The sequence below is a fragment of the Octopus sinensis genome, linkage group LG8 (assembly GCF_006345805.1).
Source record: "Octopus sinensis linkage group LG8, ASM634580v1, whole genome shotgun sequence".
Taxonomy (NCBI): Eukaryota; Metazoa; Mollusca; class Cephalopoda; order Octopoda; family Octopodidae; genus Octopus; species Octopus sinensis.
Window position 1 is genome coordinate 85,930,750 of NC_043004.1, and position 12,500 is coordinate 85,943,249.

The window sequence follows — 12,500 nt, forward strand, 5'->3', positions numbered from 1 at the left end:
CCATATTCCTGCCACTCTATGTCACGCTGGTGAGACCCATATTGGAGTACGGGATTCAAGCCTCTTCTCCTTATGTCCTCAAAGACATACAGCATCTCGAAAGAGTCCAGAAGCTGGCTACCCGCATGGTTCTTGGTCTCAAGAATTTGTCTTATGAAGAAAGGCTGAAAACGCTCGACCTTTATTCTCTAGAAAAACGACGACGCCGTGGGATCTCATTCTTGCTCACAACATCATAAGCGGAAAGTGTAACCTCTCGAAAGAGCTGTTCTTCACTCCTGCTCCAGAGCGTCGGCTGCGGGGTCATTCCGAAAAGCTCTATCTGCGACGATTTCATCTCAATCGAAGGAGAGGGGCTTTCTCCGTCCGGGTTGCGGATCCGTGGAATAAGCTGCCAGACGAGATGGTGAAGATGCCGACGACCGCTCGGTTCAAAGTCTCCCTTGACCTCAAGTGGCCTGAACTCTTTACATGAACACCACCCTGTACATAACTCTATGTCCCCCTACATGGCCTTGCTTTTTGCTTTTTGAGCCAAAAATTAACTAACTAACTAACTAAGCCCCAAAGAATTCCTCTCAATACTTGGCTATTATAGTCCCCTGCTACTTCTCTTCATGAGCAGAGATGCATACACCATCAGCTACTATGTGACATGCTCAAATGATTAAAGTCAAACGACTGACAAGCAAAACAATGGTATTGAGCAGAATATTTGCTGTCACCCATCTTTTATACCAACTCAAAACGAATATGACAACACTTCCAATCGGTTAAGATAAAAGGCCATCAGAGCCATTGCCTGGTACCTCATCAGGGCATTTTATTATTACTGTTAGGTACTGAGGTGGCAGAATCGTTAGCGCGCCGGGCAAAATGCTCAGTGGCATTTTGTCCGTTCTTATGTTCTGAGTTCAAATTCTGCCGAAGTCGATACTGTCTCTCACCCTTTCGGGGTCGGTAAAATAAGTGGCAGTTGAGTGCTGTGGTCGGTATAAATTAACTTACCCAAACAAGATTTCCGGCCTTGTGCCTGGAGTAGAAATGATGGCTATTATTTATTTTTGATCTTCATGTTTGTTACAATCACTTGCTGAGACACAACCAGCGTCCTTGGGCGAGTGAAGGATAAAAGATGTTACAGTATGACTGAAAGCTTGGGGAGGGGAAGTAACTAAATATCTTCCTGTAATACAACAGAGACATTTAAATGGATAGGGTTTTTCTAAGGATGTGGGTAGTACTTGTCAGCATGATCTTTAAAATTTCTCTGAGACATGGTTCTTCTGGGTATTATCTAGATGTTTCTGACATCCCTTTCTTACCATTCCTAGGACACCCTCAATAACAGGAACAATTCTCGCTTTAAGATGCTACATATTTTGTATTTCAATTTCCGGGTCCTTATACTTACCTAATTTGTTAAATTCCTTTACAGACATATTTTTATCTGTGGGAAAACTTCTATTAGTCTATTAGTATGTTTCTTTCCTGTCTTTAATGACTATGTCTGGTTGATTAGCCTGGATCGTTCTGTCGATGTTAACTGGAAAATCCCAGAGGATAGTGACATTGTTACTTTCAACGACTGGCTCTGGATGATGTTCATAACAGTAAGCAGGAGTGCTGATTTTGTAGTGTTTACATATTTTCCTATGTAAATACTGTCCTACCCTATCGTGGCAATTTTTGTATTCGTTTGGTGTCAGCACAGGACATTCTGAGACGAGACGATCTTTTGCTTCATCAAGTTCATCGCAGAATCTGCATTTAGGGTCAGAACCGCTTTGAAGAACGTTAGACAGGCATGATAAATGGAGGATAAAATTGTCTACATCTTAGAATGTTACTGGTACCTCTGTTTGCGTTACCTTGCCTTGGGCTCTCAGGAATCGGGGTGGGCATCATTATGAAATACCACATAACTTGGGCATTTTAAGACAAGGGACAAATCAATCACTCGCGTGGACGCGGCCGATGTCTTCTAGAATAGAGGCATATAAAATAAAGAGAGAGAGAGACAGACAGACAGACAGACAAAATGTGACAGACAGGCAGACAAAATGTCTGACCGAGAGGCAGACAGAAAAATGTGTGACAGACAGACAGAAGGACATATGGAAAGAAAGGAACCCTGTTTTGTGTACATTTGACGGTCTCGAAAGCAAAATCACCTTTGTAGGTATTTGAACTATTGTGTGTGTGTTTGTGTTAGTGTACTCATGCTTATGTTTATTTTTATACACACACACACATACACAAAACACACACACACCAATACACGTCTATATTTATGTATGTATACATGTTTTTCTCTGAGTTTTATTTACGTTCTTCGTAAGAGAGTACATTCAAGTTGATCGCCAAGAAAGCGAAGAAAGTGTTTGGTCTTCAGAGAGTTCCCGTTGTTTGTTAAAGCAAAACTAACCCCTCAGACGTAGGAAAATACCCCTAAATGGCAGATGCTCTCACTCAGCGGGAATAAAACCCAGGAAAACCAAATATGGCATATATCAAGAGCAATGTTAGTTATACCAAACACCCTAATATTCGAATTTCTACATTATATATTCGTGACCTAATTATAAATTCAAAATGACCGACAAGGCAAACATACCCTTAATTTAGGTCAATTTTTCTACCAAACTATCAAGGATAATATGCTCTAACTTGGAATGCCAACAGATTGGGGTACAGACTAGATGCTGATTCAAAGATATTGATGAAGTTGACCTAGATTTCGTTGTGGAATTACTCATAGTCATATACAACAGTTCAAGCGTTTCTGACACTACAACAGTATCTAGACAAGTATCAAATTAATTCACATGCAAAATTTAGCCAATTACATCAATTACTCTCGGAGATATCACTACCTATGCTACTCATTGTCAGAAATGCCATTTTGAGAAAAACGCAAAAACCGCTGTGAATGGTTGATTTTACATCAATGCCCAACTACTCGAGGATAATATCCATATTTCAGTGAAATATTTGCAATTTTTTCAGTTTTTTCATAGGTGTAGGAGTGGCTTTGCTGTAAATAGCTTGCTTAGCAACCACATGGTTCCAGGTTCAGTCCCACTGTGTGGCACCTTGGGCAAGTGTCTTCTACTATAGCCTCGGGTAGACCAAAGCCTTGTGAGTGGATTTGGTAGACGGTAACTGAAAGAAGCCCCTTGTATATATGTATATATATATATATATATATGTACGTGTGTGTATATGCTTGTGTGTCTGTGTTTGTCCCCCAACATCGCTTAAAAATCGATGCTGGTGTATTTACGTCCCCGTAACTTAGCGGTTCGGCAAAAGAGACCGGTAGAATAAGTACTAGGCTTACAAAGAATAAGTCCTGGGGTTGATTTGCTCGACTTAAGGCATGGCCGCAGTCAAATGGCTGAAACAAATAGAAGAATAAAAGAATAAAAGAGTTTAGTAACGCCTAGAGCTATATCCTTTGCTATTTTTCTTAGAATTTGCTATCTGAAATCTGAGGTATTAGTCTTGTCTTACTATGTGGTTGTTTGGCGTATTGGCTGAGTTATCAATGCATATAAACCAAGTGTGTGTATTTATGTATGTATGTCCAACAACAATAGCATCTCACACCTTCTGTGAAGGATAGCCTTCGATTGAAAAGTGAGGCATTAAAATGATCGTTTATAATGAATCGTTATTGTATGGTGAAGGTCCTTTACATTCTTAAATATAAACGAGATCAACAGCTGCTCAAGAAGGACGTATGGCGGACACGAGTACGCGTGTTTGCTTGTGAGTTAATGTGTGACCAAGAATCTACATAGAACAAGTATGCATATATAATAATCTGTGTATGTGTGTGTATGGGTGTGTATGTGTATGCGTGTGTGTGTGTGAGAGTGTGTTTGAAGTCCGTGTGTGAACGAAAGGACACGAGCCTTGGTATTGTTTTGCTCACCTTCCCCTATCTCGTCCATTGATAAAAGAATGACAAGCGAAGTCATACAGAGGTGAAGTGACAAAAAGGTATTTTTCCTAGCGTACCCCACACACCATTTCCCTATCATGAATAACGACAACAAAACAAACAGCCGACAGTCTTGGCTCTTTATTTCCCTTCAAATCTTCACAGTTTCCAGGAGCTGTTATCGCCTTAACATATCTACTACATTTGAATGCCGCACTTATTTGAGCAATGGAGGTTAATGGAATTTTTAATAACATTTTCTGTACGGATTATATACATACCTACATAGACCCGCACTCACAGGTATTCATGCACACAGACTCATACATTTCTTCTCTAGGCACGAGGCACGAAATTTGCGGGGAGGAGGCAGTCGATCAGATCAACGCCTGTACGCAACTGGTATTTAATTTATCGAACCCGAATGGATGAAAGGCAAAGTCGACCTCGCGGAATTTGAACTCAGAACGTAGCGACAGACAAAATACCTATTTCTTTACTACCCAGAAGGGGCTAAACAAAGAGGGGACAAACAATGACTCACACACGGGCTAAGTCGATTATATCGACCCCAGTGCGTAACTGGTACTTATTTAATCGACCCCGAAAGAATGAAAGGCAAAGTCGACCTCGGTGGATTTGAACTCAGAACGTAACGGTAGACGAAATACGGCTACGCATTTCGCCCGGCATGTTAACGTTTCTGCCAGCTCGCCGCCTTCACACAGACTAATACTGACACATGAAACACCAAGATTCCATCTTCGCACAAATTTTATTTATTTATTTATTTTCATGGAGAGCCTGTAAAATTCCTACTATTCGCAAAGATCGTTAGGATATCGAGCTCAGTGCGTTCCTTCTTCGAAAATAGTACATGCACACACATAGAGATACGTATGTATGTTCCGAGTTCAGTCCTACTGCGTGGCATTTTGGGCAACTGTCTTCTACTCTAGCCTCGGGCTGACCAAAGCCGTGTGAGTGGATTTAGTATACGGAAACTGAAATAAGCTTGTCTTTTATTATGTAGGGGGTGCGCGTTTCCGCGCATGTACGTGTGTACGCATATGTGTCTCTGTGTGTGAGTGTGTGCATCCGTGTGTATGTGTGAGTGTGTGCATCCGTGTGTGTGTGTGTGTGTGTGTGAGTGTTTGTACGTCTTTCTGCTTGGTTCTAACCACCATCGCCTGACGACCAATGTGGGTGTGCTTACATCTCCAAAACTTGGCGCTTCGGCAAAAGACACCGACAGAATAATTACCCAATTTTCTTTTTTTTTTTTTGCCCAATAATATGTACTGGGTTCGATTCATTCGATTAAAAATTCCACAAGGCATAGCCGTAGTCTAACGTTTGAAACAATTTCTGGATAAAAAATAAAACCCAACACACTCACACACACACATACACACACACACACACACAACACACACACACACACACACACACACACACACACACACACACACACCAACACACACGCACATACCCACGCATACACATGTTATATTTATGTCTGTTTAATCAATGTCGATAAGTTATTTGTATTGCTTTATTACTCGTCTAGAACATCTGTTTAGCGCGTGTTGCTTTAGAAATTTGTTAAACTTTTCCTAACTACTTCTCTGTAGAGTTTATTATATCGCATTGAAGTGTTATAAGTGTTTGGTGGAACCGGTTGCAGAATGCTGTTCATTACGACCCCTTTAACATATAGAGTCTTGGAGTTCGCAATATTCATATAAGAAAAAAAAGTAAATGACATCGGTCGTTTGTACTTTTGTCGCGAGTACGTTATCGACAAAATAACGATCTGTGAAGCACTTTTGTGGCGTATCATTAGAGACAGTTTACAGCTGAATGCAATGGATTTTCAGTATTTCTTCTTCTTTGTAATTCAGAAGAATCACAGTATAGTTTAGAATAGATTACAATCTTATAGTGTAGAATACAACTATAGATTTGTGATTCTATAGCTAGTACACTGTTATTCCTATAATACATAATTTTACAATTCTTATAATACTATATTCCTATGATACACTTCAAAACTGATTTCTTTGCTTTTAATAGCAATGGAATTTTATACACACACTCACACCCAGACACACACACAACACACCACACACACACACAACACACACACACCAACACACACGCACATACCCACGCATACACATGTTATATTTATGTCTGTTTAATCAATGTCGATAAGTTATTTGTATTGCTTTATTACTCGTCTAGAACATCTGTTTAGCGCGTGTTGCTTTAGAAATTTGTTAAACTTTTCCTAACTACTTCTCTGTAGAGTTTATTATATCGCATTGAAGTGTTATAAGTGTTTGGTGGAACCGGTTGCAGAATGCTGTTCATTACGACCCCTTTAACATATAGAGTCTTGGAGTTCGCAATATTCATATAAGAAAAAAAAGTAAATGACATCGGTCGTTTGTACTTTTGTCGCGAGTACGTTATCGACAAAATAACGATTCTGTGAAGCACTTTTGTGGCGTATCATTAGAGACAGTTTACAGCTGAATGCAATGGATTTTCAGTATTTCTTCTTCTTTGTAATTCAGAAGAATCACAGTATAGTTTAGAATAGATTACAATCTTATAGTGTAGAATACAACTATAGATTTGTGATTCTATAGCTAGTACACTGTTATTCCTATAATACATAATTTTACAATTCTTATAATACTATATTCCTATGATACACTTCAAAACTGATTTCTTTGCTTTTAATAGCAATGGAATTTTATACACACACTCACACCCAGACACACACACACACACACACACACACACACACACACACAACACACACACACACACACACACACACACACACACACACACACACACACACACACATATATATATATATATTCTTCAGGCGACGAGATGGCAGAAACGTTAGCACGCCGGGCGAAATGTTTAGCGGTATTTCGTCTGCCGCTACGTTCTGAGTTCAAATTCCGCCGAGGTCGACTTTGCCTTTCATCTTTTCGGGGTCGATTGAATAAGTACCAGTTGCGCACTGGGGTCGTTGTAATCGACTTGATCCGTTTGACTATCCTTGTTTGTCCCCTCTGTGTTTGGCCCCTTGTGGGTAGTAAAGAAATAGGTATTTCGTCTGCCGCTATGTTCTGTGTTGAAATTCCGCCTAGGTCGACTTTGCCTTTCACCTTTTCGGGGTCTATTAAATAAGTACCAATTATGCACTGGGGTCGATGTAATCCCTTTGTCTGTCCTTGTTTGTCCTCTCTATATTTAGCCCCTTGTGGGTAATAAACAAATAAGAATCGTTAGCACACCAGGCGCGTTTAGCCCATTGTGGGTAGTAAAGAAATAGGTATTTCGTCTGCCGTTACGTTCTGAGTTTAAATTCCGCCGCGGTCGACTTTGCTTTTCATCCTTTCGGGGTCGACTAAATAAGTACCAGTTACGCACTGGGGTCGATGTAGTCGACTTAATCCCTTTGTCTGTCCATGTTTATCCCCTCTATGTTTAGCCCTCACATCTGTGGGCAATACAGAAATTAGTATATATATATATATATATATTTATACATATATTTGTTTCAGTTATTTGACTGCGGCCATGCCGAAGCACCGCCTTTTGGTCGAAGTAATCGACCCTAGGCTTTATTCTTTGTAAGACCGGTACGTATACTATCGGTATTTTTTGTCAAACTGCTAGGTTATGGGGGACGTAAACATACCAACATCGGTTGTCCAACGATGGATGGAGGGAACAAACACAGATACATAAATACAGACCACATATACACACACAAACACACATAAAGATATATATATATATATATATATATATATATATATATATATATATATATATATATATATATATATATATATATAATATAATATGTGACAATTATTCGGTAGCCATGATAAAAGTCCGAGTTTCGGATGTCGGGGCGGAAACCCTCGCCGCTATCTCTTCAGTTATTAGGCCATCGGAAAAAATCATGGCCACCGACTAATTGCCACATATTATATTTACAGATAAATTCCTCTATTTACATAATATCGAGGTCTTTTTCATTCTTTTGTTGTCTTATCGTTTCTGTCAATATATATATATATATACACACACACACATATACATGCATACATACATACATACATACATGCATACATACATACATACATACATACATACATACATACATACATACACACATTCATATGTATATATACACACACACACACACATACACACTTACCTTATGGTTCTTTTCAGTTTCCATCGGGAAAATCCACCCAGGCTTTCGTCGACCTGAGACTATATAGCAGGCACTTGCCCAAGCTGCCACGCAAGAGTACTGAACGCGGAACCATGTGTTTGCGAAGCAATCTACTTACCACACATATATATAATATTACTTTGTATTTTAAACTATATTCTTCTGTAAGTTGGCCTATTACATCGCTTTAATACCCGTTGATTAGCTTTTTGCCTACTCTGTACACTTCTTTGTAAAATGCCTTGCGGGAAAGAATTTAAATGCTTTTCAAAGTCGATATTTTACGACTGAGATTTGACTAAATCTGTAGGAGCATTCACTGTCGCCTTTTAATACAGTTATTTCTTAGTGATTTTAGTATAGGCAAACATGGTATATTTGTGGTTGTTTCGTTTGAACGCTTACATCAACAAATGAAATTATTGTACTGCTCGAATGTTTATCGTGAAGCGTTCCGGATATTAAATTTTAGTACGGAATAATTTTCTCGGTTTTTCTTTTTTATGTCTTGATATCTACCAGTAACATACTATATAGATGAACACACGCACGCACGCACGCACACACATACACACACACGCACGCACACACACATACACTAATATGTATGTATGATACATGCAGTGACATATAAAGTACATACATATATCTATGCATATGTATATATCCATATTTATCTATCTATCTATCTATCTATCTATCTATTTCTCTCTCTCTCTCTCTCTCTCTATATATATATATATATATATATATATATATATATGGATATAAATATATATGTATATACATATATCTCTCTCTATATAAACGGCAGTTTGTCTGTGCGTGTTTCTGTGTGTCTGTTTTCTCGTACCCTCACCCTGACCACGGCTTTCAACCGATTCTGATGAAACTTGACACACACATAGCCCAATGTCATAATTCAAAACTAACGCAGCGAAAATTTTGAAAAGTTCCCCCAGTTCTGAAAAAAATCGATAAATTCGACATGGGGTCGAGAATAAAAAAAAACAAACCACAGACTGTCTAGGGGACGCAACTCAACCTTTTTTTACTCTCAAAAAAAAATTTACCATCATTTTTTTTCCATTTTTTTGCTATTTTTTGGCTATAACTCTCTAAAAATGCTTTATAGTTATTTCCCTTACAAACCTGAGCAACGCCGGGCGATACTGCTAGTATATACATATATATATGTATACACACACACATTGATAGATAGATATACACACATGCACACACACACATATATATAAGAGTATATATATGTCAGTGTGTGGGGGTGTTTATACCTATATATCTGTGTGTGTATGTATAATAGATACACAGACATACATACAGACAGACATACATACAGACAGACATACATACATACAGACAGACAGGCAGATAGATAGATAGATATAGATAGATAGATAGATAGATAGATAGATAGATAGATAGATAGATAGATAGATAGATAGATAAAGAATTGGTCCGGATGCATTGCGACCATAAAGAGAACAAACACTTCACGTCGGTTGTCGCATAGACTTTGCAATTTTCTCGTTGCAACTTTTGTGATTACCTGTAACAGAACACCTAACAAGATATATATGTAATGAATTGACACCTGCAATGAATTGACATACGTGTATATATTTATGTCACACGCATATGCAATATATATATATATATGTATATATATATATAAATATATATATATATACATATATATATATATATATGTATGTATGTATGTATGTATGTATGTATGCATGCGTGTATGTATGTATGCATGTATGTGTGTGCATGCAAATGTATATAGACAGAACTACGTAGGCATTCATATATGTATATAAATGAGCCTGTGAGTGTGTGAGTGTGTAAGTATGTGTTTGTGTGTGTGTGTGTGAGTGTTTATGTGTACGTTTGTGTGCGTTTGTGTGTGTGTATGTGCGTGCGTAATCAGTTTTCCTCTGGGTACACAAAACTATAACCTGAAGAATGCAAGCAGTATCTTTCAATCTACATGTGTGTCTACGTGTGTATGTGTGTGTGTGTCTGTGTGTGTCTATGTGTGTGAGTCTCTGTGTTTGTGTGTGTGAGTGTGTGGATGCGTGTTTATTTTTGTTGTGTATGTGCGTGCATCTGCGCGTGTTTGTCCGAGTATACTTATAACTATGCATGTATTATCCATTTGCGTAACCACATAACCTCACACACACACAGACATACACACACACACGCACACACACACACACACACACACACACACAACACACACACACACAACATAAACACACACACAGGCGCCCACGCACACAGAGTTCAGAGCGAAAATTCCAATTTATTGTTGCTTAACCTAAGCCACAATAATTCACATCTGAATTCATACGCAAAGTACGAGACTAATAACATCTCTATTGGCGCCTTTGTAATACAATCATTGTCTAATTTGTTCCAGACACGGGAATATGCCCTCATCTTCTGAATATCTTTGTTACACAGCATGCAATCGTATTGAGTTTATACGTTGACTATTTGCATACAAGTATGTCTTGTTTGAAATATATCGTGAACGTCAGAAGTCTTGCGATACAGCGTGCAGTGTATTCTCAACTGGAATAGCAAACGATATATGGATCCTCTAAGGATAATCTTCGATCTCACATATGCTTATGACCTGCTGAAGTGAGGTGAAATTAGATAACCCGTACTTACCCATACTTACCCATATTTTCAAAACAAAAATAAGAAGATTGGGAGATATTCTGAGCTCGTGTAAAGGGGTACTAACCCATGCGAGATACAAAGATCCACATGGAGACACAGTCATGTCCTTAGATTGTACGTGATTTGTAAAGCGAGAAATAAGACAAAGTCACCAGAATCTCCAGTAATATTCTACATTGCAGGGTGCCGCAGTCTGTGGCTTGGAATAGCTGTACCACCGGAATCATAATTGCAGAGGATAACTGGGAGAGGTCAGCAGACCCTTCAGAATGGAAAAAATTCATCCAGAAATCGTTAACAAGAGGACCTACACTTGCACTCCGATCAAAACAACTATTTCTAAATGAATTCACAGTAACATATAAATGGAGAATGGAGGAATCCGATGTCTACAATACTGAGAAATATGGCAGTTAAACATCAATTTGAGAGATCAGGCTTCCAAATAAAAGTCCTCTCTACAAATGTTGGAGGGGATGTTTGTAAGGGCAAATCTATTGACAAACTCATGAAACGGTTCTCAGTTTCTGCGACGGGGTCGTGGGCTGGGACAGAGAAAGCGGTGTCAGAGCTCTTAAGACCATGGCGGGAGCAATTAAGAAGATTTCTGACTGGATGTGGTCAAGAAGGAATGAAAGTAAACTTCAGAAACAATAATTTACCTTCCGATCATCTGGTGTCTCCAGGGCCAGGTTGTTACAACGTGCAGGGTACTTTGGGTCAGCGACATCTTGAATGTCCAGGAGTTGCAAAGCATACGCTCATTCAATATGCTCTTTACTAAACTCTGAAGCAAACGCATGATTTATTTTAAAGAGTGAGTATCTAATCAGGTTCTGACAAATGATATTGGTATGAATGCCCATACACACATAGGCATACAGGCACATATACATATACATAAAAACACACAATCATAATTTTCGTACATAAATAGGCGTGTGTAATATACCTTATTACACTTATATGTGTTGATGTATATATATATATATATATAATATATATATTATATATATATATATATATATATATATATACATACATATATACATACATACGCATATCTATAGATATATACAGATATATATTTCATATATATATATATATATATATATATATATATACACATATATATATATATATATAAGTATGTTTATTTTATATATGTGTGTGTTTATGTGTCTGTAGTTGGCCATGCAAATGTATGTGTGTCATCATATATATATATATATATATATATATATATGCCTACGTATCTATGTATTCATATGTCTATACATTAACTCAGAAGGCACATAGCTTTCGTAACTTTTAGTTTCATTCATTCATACATCCATTATTATTATTATTATTATTATTATTATTATTATTATTATTAGTTTCCGTGCTTTGGAATATACATTCTAAGTAATTGGTGCCATTCATGTTTCTTGGCCGTTTCGACCTTAGCTAGATAAAGTGTGCTGAAACAACAAAGTTCCTCATAACGTTGGAAATTAATGGATGAAAAGCACGGAATTGATTCCTACAATCATTTGTCTTTGATTGGCTGGTTCC

The 12,500-nt window shown here is 38.0% G+C and overlaps 1 long non-coding RNA gene across 1 annotated transcript in view; it reads right to left on the reverse strand.

Moving 5' to 3' along the window:
- Positions 1–4,283: 4,283 nt before the first annotated feature.
- Positions 4,284–12,500, reverse strand: part of LOC118764451 — a 21,062-nt gene continuing 12,845 nt past the window's right edge. The window contains exon 2 of the long non-coding RNA XR_005000261.1: positions 4,284–4,437. This is a non-coding gene — a long non-coding RNA (uncharacterized LOC118764451). The remainder of the gene's footprint in view (positions 4,438–12,500) is intronic.